General features: G+C 39.5%; 1 protein-coding gene and 1 long non-coding RNA gene across 2 annotated transcripts in view; one reads left to right on the forward strand and one right to left on the reverse strand.

The window, feature by feature from the left end:
• Positions 1-14,006, forward strand: part of LOC309512341 (4-galactosyl-N-acetylglucosaminide 3-alpha-L-fucosyltransferase 9-like) — a 176,477-nt gene that overhangs the window by 135,268 nt on the left and 27,203 nt on the right. The gene's annotated exons all lie outside the window — the stretch shown is intronic.
• On the reverse strand, positions 870-13,969 carry LOC309513260. The gene is made up of 3 exons (XR_014211385.1): positions 13,838-13,969; positions 12,575-13,792; positions 870-2,585 (listed from the first exon to the last, which is right to left on the reverse strand). It is a non-coding gene; the product is annotated as an uncharacterized lncRNA (long non-coding RNA).

Genomic DNA, 14,006 nt, shown 5'->3' on the forward strand with positions numbered 1-14,006 from the left:
ACCCCCATGCTTCACAGTAGGGATGGTACTCATCATTCTTCTTCCTCCAAACACGTTAAGTGGAATTATGACCAAAAAGTTCTATTTTGGTCTCATCTGACCACATGACTTTCTCCCATGACTCCTCTGGATCATCCAAATGGTCATTGGCAAACTTAAGACGGGCCTTGCATGATTTCAAACCATGACGTCTTAGTGTATTACCAACAGTAACCTTGGAAACGGTGGTCCCAGCTCTTTTCAGGTCATTGACCAGCTCCTCCCGTGTAGTTCTGGGCTGATTTCTCACCTTTCTTAGGATCATTGAGACCCCACGAGGCCCAGTCCGAGGGAGATTGACAGTCATGTTTAGCTTCTTCCATTTTCTAATGATTTCTCCAACAGTGGACCTTTTTTCACCAAGCTGCTTGGCAATTTCCCCGTAGCCCTTTCCAGCCTTGTGGAGGTGTACAATTTTGTCTCTAGTGTCTTTGGACAGCTCTTTGGTCTTGGCCATGTTAGTAGTTGGAATCTTACTGATTGTATGGGGTGGACAGGTGTCTTTATGCAGCTAACGACCTCAAACAGGTGCATCTAATTTAGGATAATAAATGGAGTGGAGGTGGACATTTTAAAGGCAGACTAACAGGTCTTTGAGGGTCAGAATTCTAGCTGATAGACAGGTGTTCAAATACTTATTTGCAGCTGTATCATACAAATAAATAGTTAAAAAATCATATATTGTGATTTCTGGAATTTTTTTTTTAGATTATGTCTCTCACAGTGGACATGCACCTACGATGACAATTTCAGACCCCTCCATGATTTCCAAGTGGGAGAACTTGCAAAATAGCAGGGTGTTCAAATACTTATTTTCCTCACTGTATATCAGACCTGTAGCGCCTCATCAAACTACCAGCACTCCCAGACACAGATGTAGTTTCAAGCCCTTCTAAATAAGCAAATTTGACTGCAAATTTGGGGGCGGCTGTTACAAAGGGGTTTGTATTTAGCACTTCAGGTAATAGATTTATATTAGTAGGGTTTTCTTGTTGAGAGTTGACAGATTCAATGACTATGGACTGTTAACGCCCCCTTGAGGAATAACGGAGTAATTGGAATATGCTGAAAAGGAAGTGCATTAGTTGTTGTTATGAATCCGTAGAGTGTGGACTGCGGAGCTCATGAGAGTTTGCCTCATTTCAGAAAGTGGTGTTATTAATCATGTGCGTGCATCTAAAAGTAAGTTTCTATGTTTATGGATCTTATTTCATTTGTGGTTTATGGGTTATCAACATAATTCTGTTTGTTAGGTTAAATAGGCCTAATTAAAGTCGTCTGTACGGCCGATTGATCTGCATATTATCACATTGCATGTTAATAATTGTTTACACTTACATTCTTGTTGTTTAAATCAAGCATTATTGTAATAGCCTTTCCTTGGGTATATTTATATTATTTGTTGAAATTGACGAGTATGCTAAGAAACGTGCTTCGTCATTCTGTTTTGCATGCGCTGTCGATGTGACGTCATTAACGCAACGGCCAGGGGTTCGATCCCCAGTCTGACCAAATTCAGAAAAGATAACAAAAGTGAATAATATGACTTCTGGATATGTTCTAATGCTTTTCTAACTATTGAAATGTCTTTGTTATTGATTAACAATTATTTTATGAATGTTAAGTATTGATATATTGGTTTGTATTTGTCTTATAGAACCACACACACAAGTACACCCAATAAATCCTCAACGAAACCTAAGTGCATCTTCATTGCGTCCTGACCAGACGTACCACAGTGATTAATTTAACCCGAGCCACATCGGTTACAACACAACAGCAGAATTTAAATGTTTCGTCTTCCTTAGCCTACTGCCCACAGAAGCATTGGAGAGGAGTGAAGACATCAGCAGTTTTGGCCAGTATGTGAAAAACAGTGTTGCCATTTTTGACAAGAAGGTTTCACTCCGAATTTCTGTGAATTCACTCCAAATTTCTGTTTAATTCGGACCTTCGGAGCACTGTACATCACTGCCGGGATCAACAGCATAGAAACATCCTCTTTGGAGGAGCGAGGAAATGAGAAAGCATCAATCCGAGTACTGAGAAGCACCCTATATTATCTTATGCATTCAGAATAGTAAGTTAGTTATCCGGGCGCTATTTGCCTACTCTTTTATGAGTTCTGTGAATTATTTCGGACATGCTTCTTTTGTCACATACTGTTTTTCACCTACTATATAGTAGGGAAGTATGCGACTTCGGATGCCTCCTGTGAGAGCTTGATCACTGCAGTCTGACTCATGAGCATTCTTGTAGGGCCGAATGTAGGCCCAATTAATCATTTAAACATGTGGTCGATTCCTTGTTTGAACTGAATCCATCACAGCAGTTACTGAATCACTAGCTGACACTTGAAATCTGCAAGTTATCATTACTTCCGGTTCTGTCCATGTGGAAATAAAGCAAGATACTGTAAAACTTTTAATTTAGACCCTAAAGAATCATATTAGCTTGTACAAAAATGGCATTATATGACCCCTTTAACCTTAATATATATAGACTACTATTGTTCATTATAAGTACATTTAGTTATCTATTAACACCTGTTGTATTACATATTTATTAAATGTTTAATTTAGTTTTTCCACTGCAATAGTATATAAACTGATAACATTTACATTTACATTTAGTCATTTAGCAGACGCCCTTATCCAAAGCGACTTACAAATTAGGACTAAGTTCAGCGAGTCATCATAAAGAGGCAAAAGCAACAACAACGCAGGAAGTGCTCAAAATACGAAGTTCAGGTATTATTCAGAGTAGCATAAGCCTGATAAGTGATGTTTCAAAGGGAAAGGATTATTATTATTTTTTTTTTTTTTTTTTTTTTTTTTCTATAAGGTTAAGTGCTCGCGGAAGAGATTGGTTTTCAGCTGTTTTTTTAATGTTGTCAGGGATTCTGCATTCCGGATGAGGGTGGGGAGAGCGTTCCACCAGCATGGAACTGTAAATGAGAATGTTCTGGAAAGTGATTTTGTGGCTTTCTGTGATGGAACCACGAGACGTCGCTCGTTGACCGATCGTAGGTGTCTGGTAGGGATGTAGACTCGTAGGAGTGAGTGAAAGTAGGAGGGAGCTGAGCCTGTGATAGTTCTGTAAGCAAGCGTCAGTGCCTTGAACTTGATGCGAGCAGCTAGAGGTAGCCAGTGCAGAGAGATGAACAGAGGAGTGACGTGGGCCCTCTTGATAAAGTTTATAGACTGATTTATTGAGTCTCCAGCAAGAGTCTCCTTTCCTGCCAGACCTGTTTTCTCTATTGTGTTTTAAATGAGTCAGATCACTTGATTCTCATCTTTCGGAGCCCAGACGTTGAATCGTTAGGTTGATTGACTTTCACCTTTTGTCTTTAATGGCTCTGGGATGGCTCTTGGAATTGGAGTTCCTGGCCAGTATCAGCATGTGAATAGTTATGCTGATTCAATGGGACTGGTAGTGCTCTCAGAGTAGGGTGTGTTCCCACTTCATTTGCATGCTTTATTCAGAGTTCCCGCCTCTATGTAATCCCTCCACCTTGGAATGTATATAGCTACAATGTATAATGTTTGAGTTAGACTTTTGAAGAACTGCAGCCACGTCAACGTGAAGTCCTCAATAAAGAAATAACTTCTTGAACGTGATCCCAAAAGTCTCCTGGTCTTCGATTCTGAGTTTACAACAATTTGGTGCCCTGTGACCCGGATAGAGTTCCAGCTTCTTCACCTGAATCCAGATTGAAACGGCAAGCTCAACAAAAGATCTGCTTTCCAGACTGCATCTTTTGGAATACAGAGCGAAACTTCCAGCTGAACAAAGATTTCCAGACTGAATCTTCCTTTACAACCAAGGGTTGGTGAGTGCTACTCTATTCAAAAGAACCTTTAAAGACCAGTACAAGTTTGATATCCTCTGCGCCGTTCAGAGAAGTAGTTAACAAACAGCTGTAGAGTTTGGTTAACTAAAGTTATCCTCTAAAGTTGTCTTTTAGAGATGAAGTTTATCCTCTGTTTTCAGGCAGGGAAGATTAACATTACAGGTTAATATTGTTTATCCTCTGCTTTGCCAGGGAAGTGTTTCATCCTCTTGCTAGAGAAGGTTTTATCCTTTATACAGTTAGAGAAGATTTAGCATCAAGTGCTAATATTTGGTATCCTTTGCTTTAGGCAGAGAAGAATTAGCTTTACGTGCTAGTTATTTCTGTTGATCCTCTGTTCTTGTCGGCAGGGAAGTTAAGTGTGAAGTGTTGGTAATTTGGAAAGTTAACAATAGCTGATGTGTTAACAAGTGTACCCTCTGTGTAGACACTAGAGAGAAGTTTTTTTATTTTTTTTTATTGTGTGGTAACAAAGAAAACTCACAAAAATGTTTAGGAAAAATGCCAGACTGATCCCCACTACTGAAAAAGGTGGTCGTGTGACGCCATTGTGGTCAGAAAGCGAATTTAAAACATTGTTGGGAGAGCAAATGGACTCTATAGTGACGAAGTCCGTCAGATTGGATTTGACAAAGAAATATGAGATTCATCCAGACAAAGCATGGTCAATTGAAGATTGTAAAAAGGTACTAGGAGCCAGTATTCGCAAGAACAAGGTGAAAGCCATTATTTGTTGTCACAGAGAATTTGTTTTAGCAATAGCTACAGAACAGTCTAAACGCAACTCAGAGCTGGAGAAACAGAACAATGAGCTCCGTGCTAGAATATCTTCTTTGACTAAGAAATTACACCGCAACAAAGATGCAGAAAAAACTGATGAGGGAGAATTTAGTCAGCCGGATAACATTTATCCTGACTTAAAAGCTTTCTTTGAAACAGATGTAGCCATCCAATCAGTAACTGATAAGCCAGTAGATTCAGTGAAGGTGTGTGGGGCAAGGAGAAGGTCTCAGGGAATTGAGGGAACTGAAAGTGTTCCTCTCAACTCTTGTGTTGTCCAAATACAAGCTGTTGCCAAAGTGCTAGGACCCAAAGATATCGAGAGACTATCCCAGAGTTTACCCTCAGCACGCACAGAATTTTCTGAATTTAGAAGGGTATTGATCAGTAAAATGCGTCTTTACGACATGTCGTTGCCAGAAGTTACACAGCTGATGTCACAAATTCTAACTGAATCTGAATTCAACAGTTTTGAGTCTGCTGTTACTTCCGAACTGCAACAAGCCAGTAAAGGCGATTTGAGAGAAGGTGTTTTGAAAATCCTAAAGAATCTCTTAGGACCCAAAATAGATTGGTCGAAAGTTACTAGATTTGTACAAAAGAAAGGAGAGACTATAAGTGAATACACTGAAAGATTTTGTCAAGCAGCTGCAACTTACAGTGGAATAGTGGAGGATTCTGAAAGTGTACTAGATGATAGAGGAGCTCTAATCCATATTTGGGCAGATGGTCTTATAGCTGAGTACAGATCAGCCTTGCCATTCCTACATGTTACGTGGGCTAACGGAACTCTCAGAAGTAACCTAGACAGGTTAGCTACATGGGAAAGAGATGCTGATGTTAAAACCCAAGTGAGAATAGCAGCAGCCACGTTTAACCCAACGAAACAAGACAATAGATGGACTAAAAAAGAAAGTACATGCCACTACTGTGGAAAATTAGGGCATTGGGAGAAAGAATGTAGGAAGAAGTTAAAAGATAATAAAAGAAATAGACTGCATAATTCTGCTCCTTCTCAGCCGGCTTACAACCCTGATGTAGTTCCGCAAGTGTCCACTGAAACTTTAGGACAGCTCGTTCAGGCTCTTCTAAGAGCACAACAAGAACAGGAAAAAAAACTAATTGTTGGGGCTGTGAGTGGCTACCTTTCCCCTGTAATCCATCATAATGACAAAAGAATTTTTGTGAAAGGTAGCATACAAGAGAGAGAGATTGATTTTTTGCTTGACACAGGTGCAGAAATTACAATAATTCCTACAAAATTGGCTAAAGGTTTAGACATCCCGTACAAGAAAACCAAACTTTCTTTAACTGGCGTAATAGGTGAAGATTCTGTTTTGTATGAAACCCCGCCCATAGAGGTACAATTTGGCCCGAAAACTCTGACTACAAAATTGCTATGTGATCCATTGAATACAGGTGCAATTTTAGGCATGGATCTTCTGAGACAAGTACATCTAACTTTAGACATGTCCTCAGAATCTGCTAGCATTAAAATTTCCTCAGCACACATTTCTACCAATAATGCAATCCCTCCAGAGTATGCTTTCTTACTGAATCATCCAATTTGGGCTAATGACAAGGATGATTGTGGTTTATTGACAGGTGTAGAACCAGTCAAATTGACAGGAACTCCACCCCCGGTTACCAAACAGTATCCGATCAGTAAGGAAGCCATACAGGGAATCAAACCTATTGTAGAAAAGTTGCTGACGCAAGGAGTGCTAGTTAAAACCAACAGTCCCTGTAACTCACCCATATGGCCCATCAAGAAATCCAATGGGACATGGAGACTCACCATAGACTACAGAGTAGCCAATAAAAACATTGATAAAATCAACACCATTAGATTGTAAGATTTTTTCAGTAATTGATATGTCTAATGGATTCTTTTCTGTACCATTGCACTCTGACAGCCAGCCATGGTTAGCTTTCACAGTTGACCATGAACAATATCAGTGGACCCGATTGGCTCAGGGATTTCAAAACTCCCCGACCATATACCATCAGGCTGTCAGACGTGATTTGTGTGACCCAGAATGTCCAGTAAAACAGTCCACTATGATCCAATATGTCGATGATATTTTGATTGCCTCAACAGATCACGAGGTACATCAAACTGAATTGGCATCATTGTTGGACTATTTGCATAAAAAAGGACACAAATGCAGCTTTCACAAAGCTCAAATTGCTAAAAAGCAAGTCACATTTCTGGGTCAAACAATTGGTGCAGGAAATAGATCCATTACACAGGATCGAGCGGCTTCAGTCAAAGCCATACCTCCGCCTACTACCATTAAAACACTACGCTCATTTTTAGGAACAGCAGGTTACTGTAGGCCGTGGATTGAAGAATATGCCTCGATTGCTCAGCCTCTCTATGACTTATTGAAAGGCCATGGTAAAGATTCAGACATTGTTTGTATGGAAGAACTTCACCTCAAAGCATTCAATGATTTGAAAAGAGCACTATGTCAAGCACCAGCATTAGGAATTGCTCAATCTGATAGACCCTTTGTGCTTTATGTCCTTGAACACTTGGGCTTTATGACTGCATGTCTAATGCAAGATCATGGGGGCAGTTTACGTCCAATTCATTACTATTCTGGTAAACTTGACATAGTAGCTCAAGGTATGGGACCATTGCCTCAGAGCAATACAGGCAGTTCATCTAGCGCTTCAGGCTTCATCAGTAATGGTGTTAGGTCAGACTGTAAATGTAAAATGCCCTCATGCAGTGTCCGCACTAATGAATCAAGCAAAAGTCACTTCTGTCACTTCCTCTCGTTGGGGAAATTGGTTGACTACTCTCACAGCCCCGAACATTGTTTTACAGCGTGCACCAGTCACGAACCCCTCAACATGTATGATGTCTGCAATGACTGAAGTTGTGTTAGAGGATGAAGGCGAAATGACTCATGATTGTGTTACGCTTACATTAGTGAAATAGCAGAAACTCCCATAGAGAATGCAGAATTTGAGTTGTTTGTTGATGGTTCAGCTCAAGTAATTGAAGGGAACAGACGAGCAGGTTATGCAGTAACGTCCACCACTGAGGTGGTAGCTTCAGGCCGTCTTCCAGATAATTTTTCAGCTCAGGCTGCAGAACTGGTAGCTTTAACTAGAGCATGCACACTAGCTACAGGATCAGTTGCAAATATCTACACAGATTCCAGGTATGCTTTTGGGGTTATTCATGATTTTGGTGTCATTTGGCAAAGCAGACAGTTTCTAACTTCTGCTGGATCCCCCATTAAGCATGCTGAATTAGTGAAAGATCTTATGTTTGCCATGAAACTTCCAAAGAAATTAGCGGTGATTAAAGTGAAAGCACATCTCACAACTAACACTACAGAAGCTAAAGGTAATGCTCTTGCAGATGTAGCAGCTAAACAGGCTTGTTCCTATGTAACTGTACAAGTGTGTTCAGGTAGTACAGCACAGAAGACAATTCTGCCTCCTGAATCTATCATTGATTTGTACAAAGATGTTCCTCTATATGAAGCATGGACATGGTTCGACAAAGGAGCCACCGTTGATTCATCTGGCTGCTGGACCAAAGGGGGGAAGTATGTTGCTCCCGAATCACTGTTGCCATATTTGGCTCAACAAATACACAATTTGGGTCACAGTGGTCCAGCAACGATGAATCACAGGTTCTCAAACCAATGGTGGAATCCAAAATTCAGAAATGTAGCCACAGAAACCGCCAAAAGGTGTGTTACATGTCAGAAAAATAATGATGTACCAGCAGCCATTACACCAGCAGCACATACCCCAGCTCCACCAGGACCATTTCGACATTTGCAAGTTGATTACATATCGTTGCCTCGTTGTAAGGGAAAAACTGACGTTTTGGTAGTAATAGACAAATTCTCAAGATGGATAGAAGCTTATCCAACAGGGCGTGCTACAGCTGCACATACCGCTAAATGTCTTGTCACTGATTTCATTCCCAGATGGGGATTACCAGATTGCATTGACTCAGATCAAGGTACACACTTCACAGGACAGGTTGTCAAGGAAGTGTCTAGAATGTTGAAGGTTAAGTGGAATCTGCACTGTCCCTATAGGCCACAAGCATCAGGACAGGTTGAACGATCAAACAGAACAATCAAAATCAGGTTAAGCAAAATGCATCAGGAAGGAGTACCATGGGTTGAAGCGTTGCCAGCAGTATTGTGTAGTATGAGAGCGTCACCTAACAGAACAGTAGGACTGAGTCCTCATGAGATTATTACTGGATGCCCAATGCAAATGCCAGGTGTGATTGATCTTAGAAATGCTGATGTACATATTGTCTCAGATGCCCTGATCGCTTACTGTGAAAACCTCACAAAGGCAGTACAGAGTGCCAAAGAGAGAGTTGTTTCTTGTTGGCTGACTCCACCAGAAGGTGGACACACAATAGTCCCAGGTCAATGGGTCATGATAAAGTCATTCAAAAACAAACCATTAGAGCCTAAGTGGCAAGGACCACATCAAGTAATGTTGATTACAGCAGCTGCAGTATTGTGTCAGGGAAGGAAAACCTGGACTCATGTTTCACACTGTAAAGTTGTTCCTCCACCAACAGGGATAGGATAGGACACATGGACCAGTGAGGGCCCTGGAAAGAACTGAACGCAACAGGCGTCGGGGGCCAATCCAGGGTGAAGACAACCTCATAGGCCTTCCCCATTTTTTAGTCCATCCTTACCTCACTGGTCTTTAGGTGTCGCCTGAAATCAGAAACAGGGAAAGACGGAACAACAATAGCAGACTCAGATTGAACAGAGGATACAACCCTAATGTTTCAATAAAACATTCAATAAAAAAAAAATATAAAAAAATAAATAAAAAATAAATCCTTTCCCTTTGAAACATCACTTATCAGCAGTGTTGGGCAAGTTACTTAAAAAAAGTAATTAGTTATAGTTACTAGTTACTTCTCACAAAAAGTAACTGCGTTAGTAACTGAATTACATCATTACAAAAGTAACTAATTACCAGGGAAAGTAACTATTGCGTTACTTAAAAAAAAAAAAAAAAAATTTAAATATAAGAAAATTCCCCAATATGAAATGTTAAATGAATGAAATTGACACTAAATAGAACATCTTATTATTATAAAACATTGTACACTAATATACACTATTTTAATGTTGCTGTGGGACAATGTGAGAGACACCTATTAACTTAAATATTAAAATATTATCATTACTATAGTGCAACAATAAAACAATAGATGGTTTAGAACTTTTAATATTTATTGCACAGGCCACAACTGGCCAACAAATAAGTCTAAAAATAAATTATGCTTCTTAAGAAATGTACCAAAAATAAATAAATAGTAGCCTAATAAAAATATACATACACATACACTAGTGCATATAATTAAAATGATAAAACTCACACACCTTTACAACTGGTAGACATTCTGTATAGCCTACTTGAAGTATTTTCTTCCTCACAATAGTAAGTTTAACAAAAAGTGCTTTCAATATAATACTGAACAATGTATGAACATAAATAATAATAATACAATATAATCTTTTGGGGGTTTATTTTTATAACCTACAGAGAATGTCATCATTAGAGGTTATTTTAGCCAAATTCTAGTCGTGTTTGCCGCACGTGCACACAACCGTCAAACAAATATGTTTGAACGTTCCCTGCAGGCTATTTTGGAGTTTATGTTATATAAACTAATTAAAACATTGCATATGATACCAATATGCTACAGAGATTATTCAAATGCTGATATGTGTAATTTATTTATAAATAAAGTATTTGCTCGGACACATTCGGTCACTGTCGCGCACTGTCGAGCGCGTTCTCGGACATACTCGGTCTCTCTTGCGCACTGTCGAGCGCGTTCTCGGACGCACTCGGTCTCTCTCGCGCACTGTCGAGCGCGTTCTCGGACACACTCGGTCTCTCTCGTGCACTGTCGAGCACGCTCGCGGCATTCGCCTCGTTTTTGTCGAGTCCCGCGCCTCATAAACACTCACACACCAGAGAAAAAACTTTGCAGTTCCTATGGCTGAGAGAGAGCCTACTCGGATGAAAACCGCTTCAGTGAGCTCAATTAAAGTAACGCCGCATTTTTATTGACAGTAACGGTAACGGCGTTGTAATGGAGGAAGCAGTAATTAGTTAGATTACTCGTTACTGAAAAAAATAACGCCGTTAGTAACGCCGTTTATTTATAACGCCGTTATTCCCATCACTGCTTATCAGGCTTATGCTACTCTGAATAATACCAGAACTTCGTATTTTGAGCACTTCCTGCGTTGTTGTTGCTTTTGCCTCTTTATGATGACTCGCTGAACTTAGTCCTAATTTGTAAGTCGCTTTGGATAAGGGCGTCTGCTAAATGACTAAATGTAAATGTAAATGTAAATGTTTGCAGTCTTTACAACAAATACTCTTTTGCTGTTGTTCTCTTTTGTTTTTCTTTCTTAACTCTGTGCAGATACCACTTGACGGTTATCCCGAGAACCATATGCACTGACCTACACACCTGCATATGAAGACCCAACCTTCAGGAAACAACTAGACCAACTGCAGAGACTACAACCAACACAGAAGAAAAATACACAACGCAGAGACTAACCTATGGGAACTTCAGTCATCCAGAAACATGATCAAGATTGCCTTAATACTAACAAACGTGGTGGTCAAGAACTCTTGGAGCCTTAATCCCATCGTATGGTGTCACGCAGGCTCTCGAACAAGTCAGAAGCCTGTCGGATTCTGTACAGAAATTGGCCAATGATACAGTTTTGGCCCTGGGTAACATTACGAACACTCTCGCTTCACACAAGATAATGATTTTACAGAACAGAGTGGCCTTGGATTACATTCTTGCAACACAAGGAGGAGCCTGCACCATTATCGGCCCTGAGTGCTGCACCGGGTTAATGGATCCAACAGAGAACTTGAACAAAATCCAACAAGACATTCTTGATCTTTCAACAAAATTACATCAGATGACTGAAGACAATTCTTCATGGTTCGGAAACTTGATTGGTAAACCCTGGCTGTGGATTAAAGAAATAGCAATTCTGCTGTTGTTTCTCTTACTGTCATTCTACGTATGCGTCCACAGTATCAAGTGTTTCATTCAACAAATGACTCACGCCTCGCACGAGAACATGACTGGTCCAACCATAAAAGAATATTACCCGTAAGAACTTCACGGCCCCTAATTGCATGTTTGTTTCTGTGTCAACATGCAATAGTGTCAACATGCAATTACAGATGAACAACACAGAACATGCTATGTGCCTGTAATGATCTATGATCAAGTTACAAGAATGAACTTTTAAGTGTTTAAATTTGTATTTTTGTGAGAGTTATTAGAACTCTCAAAGGGGGAAGTGTTGTATTACATATTTATTAAATGTTTAATTTAGTTTTTCCACTGCAATAGTATATAAACTGATAAAGTTTATAGACTGATTTATTGAGTCTCCAGCAAGAGTCTCCTTTCCTGCCAGACCCGTTTTCTCTATTGTGTTTTAAATGAGTCAGATCACTTGATTCTCATCTTTCGGAGCCCAGACGTTGAATCGTTAGGTTGATTGACTTTCACCTTTTGTCTTTAATGGCTCTGGGATGGCTCTTGGAATTGGAGTTCCTGGCCAGTATCAGCATGTGAATAGTTATGCTGATTCAATGGGACTGGTAGTGCTCTCAGAGTAGGGTGTGTTCCCACTTCATTTGCATGCTTTATTCAGAGTTCCCGCCTCTATGTAATCCCTCCCCCTTGGAATGTATATAGCTACAATGTATAATGTTTGAGTTAGACTTTTGAAGAACTGCAGCCACGTCAACGCGAAGTCCTCAATAAAGAAATAACTTCTTGAACGTGATCCCAAAAGTCTCCTGGTCTTCGATTCTGAGTTTACAACACACCCATTATTCAGTGTTTACCGTACATGTATAAATTAATGATTTTCTAAATTACTTAATAAAGAATATATATTATTGGTATTGGAATCAAACTCTATGGTATTGCCAAACAAACAAATTAAAAGCATATTTTCATTTTAAAGTATTGATTTTAAAAATGACACCATCCATGTCCCTTAGAGGTCAAATTTGACCGGCTTGATCAACAAAAGTTCATCATACAAAATCATACATAGTGTACATTTCATTCTGAGGCCATTTATTAATTATCAGTGAAACTGCAGAGGGTGGAAATTGAAAATAAAGCTGAAGAGGATGTGTCTAAGACTAAAGATACTGTTGATCTTGGCACTGATGTACAGAGCTCTGAAAATAAGAAGGCTCGAATGAAACAGAAATTCATAGTAAAACCTTCTTGTCAAAAAACGGTAACATGGTTCTTTTCACATATGATGCCCTTGTCCAAAACTGCTGATGTCCGCACTCCTCTCCAATGCTGCCGTGGCAGAATAAGGAAGAAAAACATTTAAATTCTGCATTTAGCAAACACTTTTATCTGAAGCAACTTACAACAGAGAAACATAAGTCATTTGTCACAACAACAAATTGATAGTGCAAAAAGGTACAATTATTCTGAAGTACAACAAGAACAAAGTGGTGTCCTCTAAAGTCTTCAAGGTTTGAAAATGAGCACCACTTGCCATGAATGCAAAGCATATATTTGCAAGGAAGATTTACATTCACTGGTTCATGCAAGTGAACAGAGAAAGATGAGTCTGTCTAGAAATATCAGCAGATTTTAAGTTTAAATTCATCCTATGAGTAATTTCAAACATAGAAAGTTGATATTTTTAGTACAATCACCATATCTCCACCAGAGGTCACTATCGCATTGAGTTTTGACTTTCAATTGCCAATGTTCTCACCTAATTCTCATTTGATCATGTATTGTTTATGTATAGCCTATATACCTCCTGCTTTTGCCGGCCTGTATTAGGATACTCAATGTGTATTGTACTGTGATTCGGAGGTGAGACTTTCGTCTCAATAGTGCACAAGGGTGAGTTCAAATGTTAATTTCCTTTGTTCTCTCAGAGAGTAGCTCGCTCTTCCAGTTCTTCCAGTCTTAAACATATCTGTAGCTCTGCCCTGAATATTTGACTTTACCACCTTACGGGATAGTTCACCCAAAAATGCAAATTCTGTCATCTTTTACTAACCCTCAAGTTGTTCCAAACCTGTATAAATGTCTTTGTTCTGCTGAACGCAAAGGATTATATTTTGAAGAATGTTTGCAATCAGATAGAACAACTTGAGGGTGAGTAAATGATGAGAGAGTTTTCATTTTTGGACGAACTACTTGTTGAACTAGATAATTATAACAATCTGTACATGGACTCTGACAACCCTATTTGCAGGAAAATGTTATTTGGCC

The sequence above is a fragment of the Leuciscus leuciscus genome (assembly GCF_965113295.1).
Source record: "Leuciscus leuciscus genome assembly, chromosome: 13".
Taxonomy (NCBI): Eukaryota; Metazoa; Chordata; class Actinopteri; order Cypriniformes; family Leuciscidae; genus Leuciscus; species Leuciscus leuciscus.